Here is a 20211-nt window from a genome sequence, read left to right as displayed (position 1 = left end):
TATTTTATATATTTCAGAAGGTCTTATCTTTCTTTCAAAATGTCAGAGATATTTTAGTTATTTTAAACATAGCTGTTTAAAGGAGAATTACAGGGATCTAGAGAACTTTTTTTTTTTTTTTAGTAAATGAAATTATAGAACATTATTACCATTGCATGAAGTATTTTTTGTCATGTAAAATAGTGCTAGAAAATATGACAGCTATAATTATTCTTGTTATAGTTATAAGTTATGTCATGTTATAGTTATGTCATTTACTTGAGGGGATTTCTTATGCTATATAGTGCTTAATAGCATAAGGTCAAAACTAAAAAAAATTTATTTTAAATACATTCTATCAGCTTTAATTGAAATAAAATCGAAGCAACAAAACATAATTTTTTTTGAAGTATTTTTAGAAAGAATCTTATTGCTCAGGATTGTTAATGTTGTGTATGTATGTATGTGTGGTATGTTTATTATAGTTTAAAGAAAATCATCTTCACATAAAGTATCTAGAGATATGCAGTATCTATCTCTACACAGCGTATCTCTAGATAATTGTTTCACCTTTTAAGTAAATTATTTTGTGTACTTTCATTGTTTACACAAAGTAATATACTTCTTGTTATAAAATCATTCAATGATTTCATCCGTTTTTAATGTTATATATTTATTTTAATGTTTTTAATTAAATTTATTTTTAAAAAGTAATTTGCCACATTTTCTTGTTTATGAATTGTCTATAGATACTGAAAATTGCCTTTTTCTTACATGCATACCATCTGAGTCATCTACCTGAAATTTGGGTTGGATATTGCCATTCAAATGATATGAACTAAGTGCTAGTGAAGTAAAAGTTTTTCACTTTTATATTTGGCATTGATTCTTAGCAGAGTTGTTTATAAAGATTCATGTATCTGCCACAGGCTTCTGTGTGTGTGTGTGTGTGTGTGTGTGTGTGTGTGTGTGAATAAAAACACCTAATGAATTCTGATTTCACATTTTTAATATGGGTGATTTATGGAGTTGTATTGTTATTTTGCCAAAATATTAGGCAAATTTGTGTGTTTGTGTATAATCAGACTTCAGGTAGTGAAGGCATTAATTTTTGGAAGACGGCTTAAAATTGTCCTTGATTTTTATAGCTGATAAACTAGTAATGAATTGTCAAAATGTATGCTTTTTTGGATGTACAGATATTTGAGGATTGTTAGTCTTTTTTTTTCTTAAATAATCTCCAAATTCTTACTTCTTTCTTTGCTATCATCTGAGTAATAATAAAAAGGACTTTGACAAGAATGAATTATTATTGTATTTTAAAAAATTACAAATAGACTTAAAAATTGCTTAGGATCAAAAGTTATTATTATAAAAATATGTTTTTCTAACTGTTAATTTTTAAAAAGAAAGTTAGTGATATTCTTATCTTGTGGTCTTTATACATGATTTTTAAGAACTGGATTTTATTGTAAAGTAAGTAACAATTATTTAAAACAATGTATACTATTTACGGATTAATAGTATAGATTTAAACTTTTTATCTAGCATTAGATGTCTCATGATACCTAAAGATGACACTTTTTGGTATGTTGCATTTGTTTTTTTGACTTCCCACAAAGTTTCTCCTTCCTTAAAATAGTAACTACACTGAAGCAGTTAATTGTAAATGATTTCTAAGTGAAATAGTGATGAATATTGACAAAGAATACATATTGCATTAAAATTGGAATATCAAGAATTTAATCTTGCCCTGGCAGGTGTGGCTCAGTTGGCTAGAGCAGTGTCCTGTGCACCAAAGGGTGGAGGGTTCGATTCCCAGTCAGAGCACATACAGAGGAAACTGATCAATGTTTCTATCTTTCTCCCCACTTCTTCCCTCTTCTTTCTAAAAATCAATTAAAAAAGATCCTCAGGTGTGGATTTAAAAAAATATATTTAAAAATAATTTAAAAAAATATTTTTATAATGAAAAACTAACATTTAGGAGAGCAACCATTTTAAAATAAGAATATCAAGGAACAAATTATAGTCGATCAATTTGACAGTGTTAGTTTTCCTATTCAAGAAAATCTTGTATTAATCCTTACTCTACAATAATTTCCTATATATCATTTTAAAAACATATTTTAAAAATAAACTTTATCTTGATTCTAGAAAAGTGGTTAGTTTATGATGTGAAGTGTGAATCAAATGAATATCTGTACATATTCTTCCCAATAAAGATGGAATGCTTGGTTGTATGATCATTTTGTCAAATGCAGATATTTTTTTCTTTTATCCTCACTCGAGGACATTTTTCCATTTTTAATTCAGATAGAGCAGGAGGGAGAGAGAGAGAGGAAGAGACAGAGAAACATCGACCTAAAAGGGACACATAGAGTAGCCACCACCCGCGCGCCCCAACCAGGGCCAAGGACAAACTGCAGCCAAGGTACATGCCCTTAGCGGGAACTGAACCTGGGTCTCTGTGGACCGCAGGCCGGCGCTCTAATCGCTGAGCCAAACTGGCCAGGGCCAAATGCAGACATTTTTAATCCTCCTATCAAACTCAGTAAAAGATTGCTTGATTGTTTCTTTTCACTTCACTGGAAGGGATAGATGTAAGGCATTTTATTTGGGTTTCATGACTATATATTTGATTGTGAAATGAATATATGAAACCATTGCTGCTACAAATACTAGTTGAGATTCACGAGATGAGGCATCATAAATTATTCTTCTTCTTGCACTACTGTGTCTTATTGTATCCCTTATATTGCCCAAATCTGTAGTGTCTTTTTAGTGTAAGGGGGTATATATAAATGCTATATATATATCATCACATATGTATGTTACTGTTTATATTTAAATGTATGTGCATATAATTCAGTAAAAAGAGACATGAAAATATTATGATTTCTTTTTTTTTTTAATCTAAAGATTGTAATTTTATTTTATGATTGGGAAAATCACCCTCTGAATTTTTTGTTATTTTCACCCACTTGACACTATTAAGTCACATATTAAAAGAAGGTTAAGTAAGATAAATTTTTGAGATTTACTTGTCTGACTTAAGTATGATATTAACAGATACTAATATGAAATCTGTGTGTTTGGCATAGTTACCACCTATGGTAACTATAAAATACATGTATTTTATTTATTAAATATATATATATTAAAGATCTATAACATAAATATATATATATATATATTTTATTGAGCCAGTAAAATGTTAATGGTTTGGAGTTTTTGTTTTAATCAATTCTGTCATTTCTGAAAACTTTAATTTTGTTGCTGAGAAACACAGCAGGAAAAAATCATATATATCAATATCAATATATTTAGTATATAAAAATATAAATATGTATGTGATAAGATTGCTGTATCTTATAGGAAAAGGATACTCAAACTTTGATACCAGTAAGTCATGTGTTTTTCACTCATATCTGCAGGGAAATAAACATAAAAAAACTTCTCTTACATAGTAGTTCTGCTTCGTTACATGGAGAGAGAAAGCATGCAGGCAAGTTAGTAATTGAACACATACCTACAACCGAAAGCAATTTGAAAAGTTATGACTTGTGAACATTTGGCACCTTGGATCTATTTTTTTTTTTTTTTACAAGAGGTTTATTCTGTTGGTGTTAAAGTTTTTAGACTTTACTTCTTATGGTACTTGGAAACTTCTTTGAAAGGTTAGCTACAGAATGACTAAAAAAGCTCTCTTTAACTCTTACTCAATGGTAGAGACAAGGAAATTTATCCTCTTTCCATTATTCTACTCTGTTGTGAGTTGATTATTCAGATTATAGGGATGATCTAAATCAATGATAATCAAACTGAACTGAGATACTACCAGAGTACATTTTGTTCTTACTAAAGATGGGTTTGCTGTCAATATGTAGTATCTGTATGACAGAAGGAGGACATTTAAGGGAAATGAATTTATTGAAGTAGTATGTAATTGTATTCTTTCTTATAATAGTTATGAAATATAAGCATGTTTCATATTTACACACATAAGTAGACAACATAGACCTGCCTCCTTATTTTTAAAAATGTGTATCCAGTACATAATGAAATCAACTGTACACAAGCTAAATGAGTCCCTTCAACTACTGATGTGATCAGTCACTTGGGTGAGAAAGTAGCTCATGGTCTCAAGGGAAGCACAACAATTTCATTTGGTTTGGGTTTTAAGCAAGTCATTGTTTTGTTTGGAAAACGTGAAATCGGTGAATGGGCTTGTTCTTTTTGTAGAGGATTACAATAGCACACGGAAGCTTCTGAGTGCTTCTGACAGATGTGTTGGCGGTTTGCCACAAAGAGAAGGGTGCGGCTCTGACTGACAGCTTGCAATTATATTATGATGAATGGTTCTGATGTGTGTTCAAGAGAAAACCACTCTCTAGAAAGTGAAAGTCATACATACGGTTCCTATAAAATAAATCAGCTCAAATAAAGTATCCTAACTTTCCTTTTATTTCAGCATTTTGGTGGGCTAACCAATTTGAGTACTTCTCCCTTCACAGAAGTCTCTGTTTTTGATAAATCAAAGACCAAACCCAAAATTTTCGTGGGGAAAACTAATTTGATACCGTTTTTGGCATCAAAATTACTTTATCTGCATTTTTGACAAAACTGACAACTCAAAGAACTGTCTAACACTTACACAAACACTTAAAATATAGACACACGTCCATAGTGTGGCCAATAGGATTACTGGAGTCAAGCATTCAAAAGACAACTGCTCTTTTTATATCAAGTCATTTTTTCTTGATAGATTTTGTTATTTGCTTTAACATTGAAAAACAATGTATCCAGACAACCGTGGATGGACTGACGCTTTGGATTATTTTAAAATTGTTTTCACCCTTTTCTGATTTATGTTATCTTAAGAAAAATCTGAATATGGTATCAGATGTAGATTTTTCAAGAGTTGGTATGCCTCATCAGTATAGAATTTCATTACCCAGTGATGAAGCTATAATGCATAAAATATGTATTGACTAAACTGGCATTTTTATCTTCATAAATTAAGAAAAAATTGACTGATTTTCAAAGCTAAATCAAATAAAAGTGGAAAATTAGACTTTGAATGTCTTTTATTGCGCAATACTTAAATTGTGAAATCTGTAACTTTCAGCACATATACATAGTATATATCTTATTTGAAATACTGTTATTTTTAAAATGTACGTTTTTATCTGATTCTCTGAGGAGCCCAAGGCATGATATTTTTGCAGTTTGGCAGGGAGCACCTATCAAAGATGTTTAGTAAGCATTATTGTAATTATGAAGATGAAATTCAAATACATGCTATAATATTTAGCATTTGAAGGAATATATTCAAAATAGCCAAAGTCTTCAGAAATAATCACATAGAAGCAAGGCACTAAGTAATATTACTTATTATTATTATTCTTATTCCTCACCTGAGGATATTTCTCCATTTTTTGTTCAGATAGAGTGGGAGGGAGAGAGAGAAGAGAAAGAGAGAGAAACTTCGATGTGAAAGGGACACATCGAGTGGCTGCCATCCACACAACCCAACCAGGGCTGGGGACAAACTGCAACCGACGTACGCGCCCTTAGCGGGAACCGAACCCAGGTCTCTCTGAACCACAGGCTGACCCTCTAACCGCTGAGCCAAACTGGCCAGGGCTAAGTAATATTACTTTTAAAAAGATAATCTGAAGTCTGGAGAGAGAAGGATTACTGATTTACCCTTAATTTCTCAAATTTATTAGATTACTTTGTTTCATATATGTTAATTTAAAATAGGTCATGTAAAGCTTTGAAATAATCCAGAAACACATTTTGAATGACTTTTAGTCTTCATTTTCAGTATCCAGTTTGTGTCCTTTGGACTTGTTGTTCTCTAATTCCCTTTGTGACATTTAGGGTGTGTCAACTGTGCTTTTTTAATAGTGGCATATTTTCATTGTTACTAAAATAAATGAAATTGTTCATAGTGATAGAGTGGTTATGTGGAAATTAAAGCATTCTAAGTGCAAGAATTGGGAGTCCTGCAGTTTCATTGTAGATAGAACTTCTCAGAGGGAAAAAAAAAAAAGATATTTACATATGTGGTTTAGAGTTTTGCCTCAGTTCACATTAGTCTTCTTGTGCTTTCTTTTCCCTCCACAGTACTGAGTTATCCTTTACCCTTCAAACCTTTGTGTAGAAGAACAGGAACATGAAGTCTTGGTCAACTCATGTTTCCTGTTTGGGCTTTTCTTTGTGGAGCCCTTTGAATTTTCTTTACCTGATCAGATTTAGGCTTGTATTCTGGCCTTATTTAATGATGTATAAGAATTTTTTGTCATTTAGTACTTGAACCTTTATTGATAAAGTGGTTTGTAGTTTTTATCTTCATTCTTGTCCAAGTTGTTTGTTTAAAACTTGTTATTTTTATCTATGAGTTTTCTTTTACCTCTTAGATTATCTAACCTCTCTCCTTTTTGTTTTTGTTTTTCCCTCCAAACTCTAAACTTGGTGTTGGTACTTTGCGGCCCCCAATCTCCATGCTTAATTTATTTTTTACCTGGAAGAGGAGCATTCAGCAACCATTTGCAGATGCAAGTTAAGGCTTGTTTGGGATCTTGGCGAATGAGCTCTGAGCTCTGAGTAATATCTTCTAGTAACGTGTAGTTTTGATCAGATGGAGTGTGTTCTTGTGGGAGGAAAGTAGATTGTATTGTTTTATGTTTGTACCATAGGTCATAATTATTGTAGTGTTGATGGGATAATAAATTCATTAGGCAATTATGTCTTGTTGAGGTATTTGAAACATTATTTGTTTTTAAGTGAAAACTCTCAGGCAGGTAATAATTAGATTTCATTTGGAATAAGTTATTTAAAAGAAAGGTATTTAGAATAAAAATAAAGCTATACAATAAAAACAAACTGTATATTTTCTTTTTAAAATATTTTTTTTCTTTGACATTTCAAAAATAAACTACACTAAACAATAATAGGAAAAGAAGTGAGTCCATCTTTCCTTTTAAAAGAGGTGAAGTGATTAGAAATTCTGTACTATTTGGGTAAATTTTGCCTTGAGTGTTCATCATTGATCCTGTCATTGTTTTGGGCTGACATTAGTCAAGTACTTTCTGTTATACAAGGCACATGAGGAACTGGCTAAGTGTTTTTTATACATGATCTCATTTAATAGATATAGATACTATCATTATCCTTACTTTGCAAATGATAAAATTGACTCAATGAAGGTCACAAAGTTAATAATTGACAGAACCTATATTTGACTCCATGTCAAATAACTCCAACCCCAATGTGATGAACTATCATGTTATATAGAAAGCTATGAGAAAAACTGGATGTAAAGTGAGGTTCCCTACCTCTCTTCCTCCTGCAGAGGAGGAAAGAAAGATAAATCAATGTAGGATTTTCTTTTTCCACCTCTGATGCAAAGAAGACTTGGAGCCTTTGAAACAGTTACTGCTTGAAGCTGCGGGATGAATGGAAAGTAGGTAGCCTACGAAGAGAATTCACCTTTTGTTAAGTGCTTATAGAAGATGCCAGACTTTCTTAAGCAGTACAACCTTTCCCTTTTGTCCTATTGGCCGCTTTGTGGGAGATGCTGTCCACACAGCACCTTAGTCAGCTCATGCTGCCACAACAAAACACCAGAGACTGCAGTTTAACAGACATTGATTTCTCACAGTTCTGGAGGTTGGAAGTCCAAGCTGGAGATGCCAGATGATCCAGTTCTAGGTGAGAGCTCTCTTCTTCACTTGCAGATGTCCACCTTCTCATTTTGTCCTTACATGGTGTAGAGAGAGGGAGGGAAGAGGAGGAGGCCGGGGAGAGGAAGAGAGAGAGAGAGAGAGAGAGAGAGAGAGAGAGAGAGAGAGAGAGAGACACTGGTGTTCCTTCACTTAATGACACTAATCCAATCATGAGGGTTCCAAACTCACAACCTCATCTAATTAAGCCCCAACGACCCCATCTTCAAATACTGCCACATTGGGATTAGGGTTTTAATATATTTATTTGGGGGAAACACATTTCAGTCCATGGCACATACATAACCTTTAGGTGCTTGGCCCTAGAGCTAGCATTCTGTAGTAACAGTGATTAACATTTAGTTTCTCCCACTCAAGTGCTGCTGGACATGATGAACACCTACAGCTCAGGTTAAACTATCTTTTACTAAGCAACGGCTCTGTGTCAAAACTGTTTCTCAACTGTTACCTCATTTAGTTTTTGTAACAAAATAGGAAATTGAGGCCTGTGCTTCAGGTGGCATAATTATTAAGTGGTGAAATTTACATTAGTTAGGAATGCTTTAGGCTGCCAGCATCAACAACAAAACAAACAAAAATATCGAGTCCATCTTAGTTCAGAGAAATAGGGGTTTAATTTTTGCACATAACAGGAAGTCCGAATGTAGTTTCTGGTGTCGGAATCCCTGCATTCTCTGGTCTTCCTTTCACCAGGGAAGCCCCATGTTCTGAGAGAGCGCAGAGAATGGTGCACGGCAGAGCATGATTCCATGTGCACCTCTTTTAAAAAAACCCAGGTGCAAAAGCCTTTCCCCAAAGCCCCATAGCAGGCATCCTTCTTTGTCTCATGGTCTAGAATTGGGTTGCATGGCCAACGACCCTAGCTGCAAAGGAGGCTCGCAGAGCCAATGTTTTGCTTTAGCGGCCTCTCTAGTGAAAAGCAGGTGAAGGAGAAGAAGATTGTGGACGGCTTTTGGGCTGCCAAACAAGAGTCTGTTTTATAACTACAATTCTAGCTTAGTTCTTTTGATTAATCTTGCTGCCTCTCTGGGCAGAGTCTTTAATTGGGCTGAGGGAGGACTTATGTTTTTGAAAATCTGAGGAGTTCTATTTTTGTGTCCTTTCAGAATTTTGAGGTACTGTCAGAAAATACTAGAAAATAGTTTGGTAAACATAGACTCAGTAGTTAAGAGCATAGGCTCTGGACTCAGATTGCTTGGGTTAGAAACTCATTTCTACTATATATTAGCTGTCTCACTCTGGGGAACATTTTTTGTTGTTGTTTTTTTTTTACTCTTAATATTATTTTGTATTAGTTTCAGGTGTACAGCATAGTGGTTAGACAGTTATATACTTTACAAAGTGTTCCCCTAATATATCCAGTTCCCGGCTGGCACCATACACAGTTTTACAATATTATTCACTGTATTTTCTATGCTGTACTTTACATCCCCATGACCATTTGTAAGTACCAATCTGTACTTCTTAATTTCCTTACCTTTTTTACCCAGTATGCCAACCGACCCCCAACCCTACTCCTCTGGCAGCCATCAGTCTGTTTTTTGTATCTCTGACTCTATTTCTGTTTTTTTTTTTTTTTTTTAATATTGTTCTTTAGATTTCACATGTAAGTGAAATTATATGCCTTTTCCTTTCTCGGACTGACATACTTCAATTAGCATAAAACCCTGTAGGTCCATCTATGTTGTTGCAAATGGTAAGATTTCATTCTTTTTATGGCTGAGTATTATTCCATCGTATATATGTACCACAGCTTTTTTATGGGAAAGTTTCTTAACTTCACTGGACTCATCCCATAGACATGTCTATATTAATGAAATTCCGGCATTTAAAGCACTTAGTTCAACGTACAGCATATTATGTCAAGTGCTGTCATATTAAGTACCACATAACTGTTAGTTGCTATTGCCACTATGGGTAGAAATAGAATAAAAGTCTACCAGAAGACTATAAGTAGGCATGAAATAGAATATGAATCCATTTATATTTTTTACTATGTGAGAGAATTTTTACTGCCTGCTGTGAGGAAAGCCAAAACAATTTATAAAATGATTTCAAGTGATAACGAGAAACTAGATACATTTTCAAAGAAAGCAAAATACTCGTTTAGTGTCCTTGCGTATTACCACCCTTTCTCCAATCCTATTACTGTTTTTGACTGGCCTTGCAGTCAGAATGTCCCATTCCCTCAAATGACCTTTGCCTCCATTCCCCTTATCAAATAGGCTTTTTATATATGTGATCTTACGTGATAGGAGGAAAAAGATCTAATTTTTTTTTATTAAAATCATTCATAATACAATGTTAATGATCAATTGCCTTAAGGAATTTTATTCTAAAGTTGAGCTCATGAATTGCAAAGAATCCTTACTTTGTTTAATATATAAGGGGGATTTGAGAAATGTATTAGAAAAAAATTTCAAGCATAGAAAAACAGGGAGAGAATGGTATAATGAACACTCATGTGCCCATTACTTAAAATCTAGACTTTTCAAGATCTTGTCACTCTGTGTTTGTTAATCTTTCCTTTCCTTTTATTTATTTCGTGAAGTAAAAGGAAGTTTTCAAAAGTAAAAGGTATAGCTTTCCAATGCCCCTTGCCTAATCTACCACAACACTGTCACGCCTCCTTGCCAAAAGAGGGGCTGGTAATTTGTCACTAAGAGCTGAAAGGTCTAATAATTGACCCAGGGGCAATGACTTAGTTCAGATTTTGCCTATTGTCCATGAGTTAGTTGTCTAAAAATACTTAAGAAGAAAGAAATCCAAGTTGACCTGTGCACTATTGCATTCTGAAGATGGACCTCGGTTCTGGGCAACAGAATAGTCATTCACCCAGAATTAAACATGGGTCATCGCTGGGTGTATTTGCTTCAGTTTTAATAGCTCTATATTTTTGAGGAAGAAATCAATGTTGGAAAAGATAAAAATAAAATATAGAAAGATTAATACTACTACCTAGAAATTGCCGTAATTAATATTAGTTATCATTCTTATGTATTTATACGAATAAGACAAGTGAGTGGGTGGCATATGAATTAATGGGCAGAGGGAAATACTTTTGTAAAATTTGGGTTAGATTATAGATGCTATTGTAAATAGAAATGGATACATTTTAATTTACTTGATTCTAAAAGACAAAATAGAAATGAAACTAGAACTGAAGGAGTTTTTGAATCCCAAATAAATGTTTATTTCCAGCATTAGCGATATTTGCTAAAAGGTTTAAAAATGGGGGAAGGCGCCCTGGCTAGTTTGGCTCAGCGGTTGGAGCAACGGCCTGCGGTCCAGAGAGACCTGGGTTCGGTTCCTGCTAAGGGCACGTGCCTCGGTTGCAGTTTGTCCCCGGCCCTGGTTGGTCGTGCAGGTGGCAGCCACTCGATGTGTCCATCGATGTTTCACTCTCTCTCTCTTCCTCTCTCTCCCTCCCGCTCTATCTGAACAAAAAATGGAAAAATGTCCTCAGGTGAGGATAAAAAAATGGGGGAAGGCATTATGAAAAATTAAGAAGTTTTCTCATTATGTTATTTTTTTAAAAAGCTACATATTTATTTTTAAAGGAAACAGTTGGATTCCTGCTTATAAAGATAAGGGCATTATATATGCTTATACTTTCTCCCAAATCTCCACCACTGACTTCTGATTTTTTGTTAGTTATTTTGATACTTTTACATTGAAAAGGTTTAGGATATTTATATTCTGTTTTGTCAGCAAAATTCCCACAGTTATTTAGTGTTTATTATATATGTATATGAATGCAATCAATACTACTTAGTTTACTACAGCTTTTCTTTTTCTTGCTTTATTTCACTTTCTCTCTTATTTGGGTAAATTTTATTTTTGAGAAACTGCCCTCCCAGTCTCAAGAAGGGCTTAGGGGTGTAGTATTCTCAAAATTCTATCACAGTTGAGTCTACCTGTCTTTCTTCTTTATATGTGAATTAACATAATATTGGTCATACTTTTTTCTCTCTAAATTATGTATGTATTTCCCCTTTGGTTCTTTACTTTTTCTGTTTGGAAGTCTGAGAAAGTTATTTCTCGGGAGTGAGAAGACAGTGAGAGAGAAGTGGGGAGAACTCAGCTGAGGTAACGTATAGCTTTTCTTTTGGGGTTGAGCTGTCTTTTCTGATATTTCATGACTTGCTGTATATCATAATTCAATCCATCTAATTGAGACTAGGGTCAGGGTTTATCATTCAATCAGGAGAATGTGTTTTGGGCCATTCCCTAAATTTGTTGTGTCAACCTAGAATCTTAACATCTGTGAAACAGAAACAACCCTCTTGTTTACTTTTCCCTCTTTAATTTCTTCTTACTTTTATTTGCTTCTACACTTTAGGCTGATGATGAAAAAGATAAACTCATTCAGTTTGCTTCTCTTTAGATTTGGGAATATTATAGACAATTTTTTAAAAATGTGTTTTTATTGATTATTGCAGAGAGAGGCAGAGAGAGAGAAAGAGAGAGAGAGAGACAGACAGACAGACAGACAGACAGACAGACAGACAGACAGACAGAAATATCAATGAGAGAGAAACATCTATTGGCTGCCTCCTGCACGCCCCCTACTGGGGATCGAGCCCGCACCCCGGTCATGTGCCCTGACCGGGAATCAAACGGAGACCCCTCAGTCCAAAGGAAAATGCTCAATCCACTGAGCCAAACCAGCCTGGTGAGATTATAGATAATTCATAACATTTTTTTTTAACCTCATCATCTCTGATTCTTACCTTGGTTGCCAGTTTTTAAGACTTATTATATTTAGTTATTCTACTTTTCTGTTTTGGTTGCTGTTGGTGGTTTTTGTTTTTGTTTTTGCTGATTTTTCATTAGTTTTGCTCACTTAATTAGTATTTGGAAAAGAGAAAATTGTGAGCTAGTTTAGATATGCCTTCATAATCAGAAATCTTTCCCCTTTAATTCTTCATGGGAAAATATAACCGGATACGTTTGTCTAAAATTTGCAAGTAACGTTTTGACTTAAACCATAAAACAACAAGCATTTGATCACTAAGTGATGAGTGTCCTTTATGTATATCTCAAGGCCAATATCTTCTTTTGGTAGTTTGTTGCTCAAAATAACAATGTGCTGGATGGAGTTACACACTAGACTGGTTAAAAATGTCCTAGGAGGATACAAAGTCCCTAGAAATTTTTCTGAATATGCATGGAAACTTAGTTTGGACTGATGTGTCTTACTTATTAAAAAACATTTTTAATTTATGTATTGTGGCAATATTTTCTGGAAGTATTAAAAATAAAGGTTTAAAATCACATTACCTATTTACCAACATCTAAAAAATATATATTTAGATGTTTAAAATATATTGGTTAATTTAAAATAATGACCAAATCGCATATTTTGCTAGTAATTATGGAATTGCTTTAGTCCATGATAAAAGAAGCTTTTAAATCCTAATGGTACAGTAGTAATATGTACACTTTACATTCTGTTTTGAGACAGTTTATACAGTTCATACTTTAGATAGGAAGTCAAATTCAGTGTAGCATAGGAATTTTGTAGTAGAAAAGCTGAAAATGTTCAGAAGTAGTAATCAATGGATTTATTATTTGTAAAGTCTATAGATGAAAACTTTCCCCCCTTTCTTTGGTTTCTGTTTTCTGAAAGCTTATCCTGCCCTAGAAGGATTTATATATAGTTTATAGTTTTTGTCATCTTTACAATGACAGAGACTTGTGATATAGAGTGAAATGAACTGAGATCATTAACAAAATTTAAAATCAGTGATTCTTCCTCCTGGAAATTAATCAAATAAACTTCTATTAAATAACTCTTAGTCAAAAGGGGAAATACAATCTGAATATTACAGAATAAAAATAATATTATAAAGAAACACTATATTTTGGAATCTATGGAATACATTTAAAGGTGACCAGAGGAAAATAAAATTTTATCTATATAATTTATTTTATTAATAAAAAGAAAGGAATAAAAATAAATTAATTAAATTTTAAACTATAAAAGCTAGAAAAAACACCAATCAATAGAACAAAGGAAAGCACAAAGAAATAAATAATAAAGAGAAAAGCAGAAATTGAGGTAGAGAATTAAAAAAACTACTCAACCTAATTAATAAACTAAAAGTTTCACTTAAAAATTAATAAAAAATACAAACTCTACCTAGAAAGAAAATGAAGGTAAAAGCATAATACACATGACAAGGGCAAATGACGACTAAAATAGACAAAATTAGAAACATCAAGAGATGCCATTTTTTAGACTTGTATGCAAATAAATTTGAAAACCTAGATAATATGAATAATTTCCTAGGAAAATGCAAGTTACCAAAATTGATTCCATTAAAGATAGAAAGCTTAAAGAGATTGAGTTTATAAAAGAAATAAAAAAATTTAGCCAAGGAAATACCTTGCAAGATGTGCTAAGCCTAGATGTTTCACAGTGGAATTCTTTTATTTATTTATTTATTTATTTAAAATTCCTCACTGGAGGATACTTTTCTATTTATCATCAGATAGAGTGGGAGGGAGGGAGGGAGAGAGAGAGATAGAGAGAGAGGGGGAGAGAGAGAGAGAGAGAGAAACATCGATGTGATAGATCCACATCAACTGGTTGCCTCCCACACTACCCAAGCAGGGCTGGGGGACCAACCGCAGCCAAGGTACATACCCTTGACCGGAATCTAAGCTGTGACTCATTGGTCCACAGGCCGATGCTCTAACCACTGATACATACGGGTCAGGGCACACTGTAGAATTCTTTTAAATCTTCAAACACCAGATAGTCCCAATGCTTCATAAGTCATTCAAGAATATTGAAAATGGAGGATAACTGCATTATTATTTTTATGAATTGAATATAAAATTATACCTAGACTGATAGAGATAGTACCATGAAAGTAAATTGTAGACCAAGTTCATTGATAAATTAATGGAATAACTTAATGTTAGCAGATATAACCCAATGCCACCTTGAAACAGGTTATGCTATGACCAAATGAGAGTTATGCCAGGAATGCAAGCTTGGTTCAATATTAGAAATTTTCTGAATGTAATGCACTATATCAAAGAATATAAAGAACATTGATTGGATTATCTCTGCTGATGCTCAAATGCCCTTCAACAAATTTTAATGCCCACTTTTTATAAAAACTCAAAGACCTACAAATGATGGATTTTTAAATTTTTTTTTTTAATCCTCACCCGAGGACATTTTTCCACTTTTTGTTCAGGTAGAGTGGGAGAGAGAGGAACAGAGAGAGAGAGAGAGAAACATCGATGCAAAAGGAACACATTGAGTGGCTGCCACCCGCACAACCGACCTGGGCTGGGGACAAACTGCAACCGAGATACGCGCCCTTAACGGGAACCGAACTGGGTCTCTCAGGACCGCAGGCCGACGCTCTAACCGCTGAGCCAAACCGGCCAGGGCAGATTTTTAAATTTTTATTGTGGTAATATATATCATAAAACTTTACTATTTTAATAATTTTTAAGTAGACAATTGAGTGGCTTAATTGCACACTCAGTTTTGTAAAACCACTACCACTATTTCTAAAACTTTTCGAAACCCCTACCCAGTAACAGGTTATTAGGTAATAATGTACCATTTTTACCTCCTCCCATCTCTTGGTAAACTCTAATTTACTTTCTGTCCCTGTTAATTTACCAATTCTAGTTATTTCATATAAGTGGAATAATATAATTTCCTGTCCTTTTCTGTATGATTTATTTCATTTAGAATAATATTCTCAAGGTTTATCTATGTTATAGCATGTATCAGAACTTCATTCCTCTTTATGGTTGTATAATATTCTACAGTGTGTATTTATTACATTTTTTATTATTCATTAATATTCATCTGTTGATAGACACTTGGGTTACTGTTGTTTCTAGTATGTGGCTATTATGAAAATGCTACAGTGAACATTGGGATACAATTATGTGTTTGAATTCTTGTTTTCCATTCTTTTGGATATATACCAAGAAATGTAATTCTTGGCATACATGGTAATTCCATATTTAACTTTTTGAAGATCTGCTAAACTGTTTTACATAGTGGCTACACCAATTTACCTTTCACAAGCAATGTTCATACATGTTTTGTTTCTCCACATCCTTGTAAATACTTGTTATTTTCTGTTTATTAAAAATATTATTGCCATCCTAGTATAAGAAGTGGCATCTCATTGTACTCATTGGCCATTTGTACATCTTCTCTGGAAAAATGTCTATTCAGGTTCTTTCTCCATTTTTAAAGTAGCTTTTTTTTATCTTTTTATTGTTGAGTTTTAAGTGTCCTTTATATATTATTAGCATTAAACTTTACCATATATTATGGATTATTTCCTAACATGATAAAATGTACATTCTCTAGTTCTAAAGTGTGCAAGGTACCTATAGAGGAATGCTAGAGGCATCTCCACTAAAATTAGAAACAAGACCAGGAAGCCTATGATCACCATTCGATGACATGACAGAATGCCTGAAAATGCCTAGCAAATCAATGATAAAAGTAACTTAAACAATAAAATTAATGTTATCATGTGATAAAATTAATATGCAATAATCAGTGGTTTTACATACAATAACACAGCTAGTAAAAGAATATAATGAAAAGTAGAGAAAACCCCATTTGCAGTAGCAACAAAGAAGATTACATATTTAGGAATAAACTTAAAAAAGAAGTGTGCAGTCCTGCCGGTGTGGTTCAGTGATTGAGCATCACCTTATGCATCAAGAGGTCGCCAGTTCGATTCCCGGTCAAGGCACATGGATCAGGTTGTGGGCCTGATCCCCAGTGGGTGGCATGCAGGAGGTGGCCAGTCGATGTTCTCTGTCATGGATGTTTCTACTTCTCTCTCCCTCTCCTTTCCTCTCTCTAAAATCAATAAAGAAAAAAAAAATTTTTAAGTGCAAATTCTATTTGAAGATTTTAAAATATAAATTCCTAAAAGACCCAAAATACATCTAAACATATGCAGACACATCCTCTGTTGGTGGATAGGATTGCTATACATCATAAAGAGATCAGTTCTTCATAAGTTAATCTATAAATTTAACACATTTCCAGTGCTATCGAGCTTTTATAATGGGGCTAGACAAGTTGATACCTTCGTTCATATGGGTAAACAAATATGCAAGAATAGCCAGGTATACTTAAAAACTACAAGGGTATGTATTTGGGAGTAACATACTAGAGACATTAAAACAAAATATTAAAAAAAATGTAGTAATGGCAAATGAATAAATATACCACTGGAATAGAATTGAAAGTCCATATATAAACCCAGGTATCTATGGAAGTTTAGTATATGATGAAGTTAGCATTTCAAGTCACTGGAGCATAAATGGAATTTTTAAATATTTGGTACTAGGAAAACTGGGTAGCTATTTGGAAAAAGTTAACATATCTATGCTTAATACAATACAAAAGAATGAATGAATAAACTCCAAATAGATCATGGATCTAAGGATAAGAAAACAGAGGAATTTCTTTTGAACTTTGGCGTAAGGAAAGGCTTTATAACTCTGACTCAAAGTGCAGAGATTAAAAACATAGTTCTACATTTGAATACATAAAAATATAAGTCAACATCATGTACCTGCTTATATCATTCACTGAACTCACAATATAATTTCTGTGGCATTCCTGTCGGTAATGCATAACCTGAACCTAACAGTGGGGATACATCAGAGAACCCAAATTGAAAAGCATTCTATAAAATAACTGGTCAAGGTTATGGAAGACAAAGAAAGGAGCAGTTTCATTTTAAAAAGACTAAATTCACTTAGGACTGCAATTCTGTTCTGATATTCTGCAATTCCAGGAAATGCCAAGAGCCCAGTGACTACTACTTAAAGACCTTAAGGAAGCCAGTATACAAACTCCCAGGTGTTCAGCTATCACCCCTTTCTTCATATTTGCTGAGCAGCTTACTTGAGGGTATATCAGGGACATTTTCAATGGCTCACAATAGTTTCTCTCAAGAGTTTCAAACAGGAAGGAAAGAATGCTTTCCATTTCTATAGTACAAGTGAAACTATGAGTAAGCTGAAAGTAATTGCTCTCAGAAATTTTGCTTTGGTCAGGAAGGCAATGAGAATGATTATAGGGTTCAGTTAGCATTGCGATCCAGAAGTTCCATCTTGGAGAACTTTATGGGTCCTTGGAAAACTGAAAATTAGGATGAAATCAAGGCTGTTCTTAGTTACTTCAGTTCTTGTTGGAGACTTAAAGCTTAGAGCTCATTGCAGTCATTGTTGTTATTTTATTACCATTGTTACCCTTTATGAAATCCACTTGAGACAAACCCCCTAATCATCAAAATGCTTAATTTTCTTGCAAATGTTTGTTTTGGGTTTTGAGAACATCTTACAAAGACTAAGGCAGGTGAACGTGAGGGAAGAAAATCACTTGTCAATTGGTAACTTGATAAGACTTGTGTGAATTTTGAGACTGGATTAGATGCTAAAGAGTTAGAAACTGATTGAAGTGGTAGAATCTTCTTTCTCAACAACTAATTACTTTGCCAAGTTGAGACTCTTACATCAAATTCAGGAAAAACCTAAGAAATTTTCTCTGTACTTTGATCTTAATGCACCAATGATCTGACCACAGGATGTTACCACGGTTTTTCTTCCCGTGGTGAGTCACAGTAAAGGCAGTACCTGCAAATCTGAAACACCTGTATGTAAAATAGAATTCCATGTGCAAAGTAGTGCGTTGCCTGACAAATGTAATGACTCTAAAGATTGTACAGCTACAGACACTGTCATCCTTATGACAGTTTATTGATATGGTGTGCAGCTAGCTCTCTTCTTTAAACATTATACGTTTGTTTGTGGCTATAGCTGTTGATTACAGAACTTGTACTCTGAGACATTGTGTCTTTCCTTTCAGAGAGTACACTTTTAAACTGGCTTTGTTATTTTTATTTGTCTAGCAATGCCATTCAGTTTAGGCTTCCGGCATTGCAAGGGTGTTTGTTCTCTGACTTTCTTGGTGGTAATCGTCTCTCTCACTTCAGTTCAGTATCTAGCCTATGTATAATATTTTCTTTTTTCAAATTGGGATATAATTGAAATATAACATGGTATAAATTTAAAGGTGTACAATGTGTTAATTTGATACATTTATATATTGCTGTATGATTACCAGCATACATCTATCACATCTCATAGTAATCTTGTGTGTGTGTGCAGTGAGAATAATTAGACCTAGTCTCTTAGAAACTTTGAAGTTTATAATATAATGTTGCTGACTACAATTACTATGCTGTTCATTATGTCTCCAGAACTTTATCCACTAGTTGCAAGTTTTTTTCTGCCCTAAAGATGTACATGATCTTTAAATACTGAAAAATGACTGATTTTGGAACTATATTGTTGATAAGCTTGACTTGACATTTAATTGTAGTAAATTGTTAAGTACCCACATTTAATTCTCACAGTAGGGTCAAAACATATAGACATATACTATTATCAGCTTCCAATTTAGTTCATAGCTGGATTCCCTCTGACACCACTAATTGTTGTTTAATTTGAATAGAAGATAGAGAGGTACATGAAGTTCATCTTTAAGCTATGCATGGGGCTGTTGAAAGGGCCTTTGTGTTCTGTGTAGTCAAGAGAACTGGTCAGTGTTTGGGCTTCTCACAGAACAATACTTAGTTCAGAATTTGCTACCGTTTTCCCTGTTTCTCTCAAAATACTAAGAAAAGGTGATGTTTGAGCTATAATTTTGCTTTCTGTGTCTACAACTTTTTTTCTTTTTGAAAGCATAATTTTAGCTTTTATTCTCCATTCACTCAACATTTCAATGTTGAAAATAAGGTTAAAAATGATTTAAGAAAAAGAATTTGTGTTTAGGTAGCGTTTTCTAAACGCTGATGATTTCTTAATTTAGTGCCCTTGCTGTGACAGAAATGATTCTTCTAAAGACTAACGCCTCTAACCAGCCTGCTTGGAACTTACAAGCGGGTTATTATTGATCTGTGGGTCGCTTTTTCATATAAAGGAAGTATTCCATTATTGAGAAGAACTACACAAAACTCCAGGGTTGATAGCTGGACTCCAAATGGAGCATTTCCCATTGGAATGGATGGGTTTACTCAGTGTCCTGGGTCTGACACCTTAAATTGCACTGTATCTTCCCCTAAGTTTTTCTTATTTGAATCTTTAGTACTGTTAGTATATTGGGAATTATAGATCTGTGATTCCCTTGAAAATAGTTTCTTTGGTGTCTTAAGCATGGCTAGGACATGCTGACATATCAAATAAGAACTGAAATCAATGGCAAAACAAAAGGTAAATGATTACAGGAAACAAACACAGTAGTAAAATTGTGCACAAAGTACTATTTGCTTGTCCTTAGGATCCCAGTAAGATTTGCTGCACCTTATTTTTATCCTCTCATCCTTCATTCATTCTCATCAAATCTGCATGTTTTTACTTAGTGCTTTCTATGTTCCAATGGCTATGATGGACACTGAGG

At 33.8% G+C, this 20211-nt stretch overlaps 1 protein-coding gene across 37 annotated transcripts in view; it reads left to right on the top strand.

Annotated features, from left to right (window-relative positions):
- Positions 1–20211, top strand: part of SOX6 (SRY-box transcription factor 6) — a 509394-nt gene that overhangs the window by 209335 nt on the left and 279848 nt on the right. The window lies entirely within an intron of this gene.

Source organism: Molossus molossus, unplaced genomic scaffold (assembly GCF_014108415.1).
Source record: "Molossus molossus isolate mMolMol1 unplaced genomic scaffold, mMolMol1.p scaffold_m16_p_13, whole genome shotgun sequence".
Lineage (NCBI taxonomy): Eukaryota > Metazoa > Chordata > Mammalia > Chiroptera > Molossidae > Molossus > Molossus molossus.
Note: the sequence above shows the minus strand (reverse complement) of the source record. Positions and strands in the feature narration are given on the sequence as shown.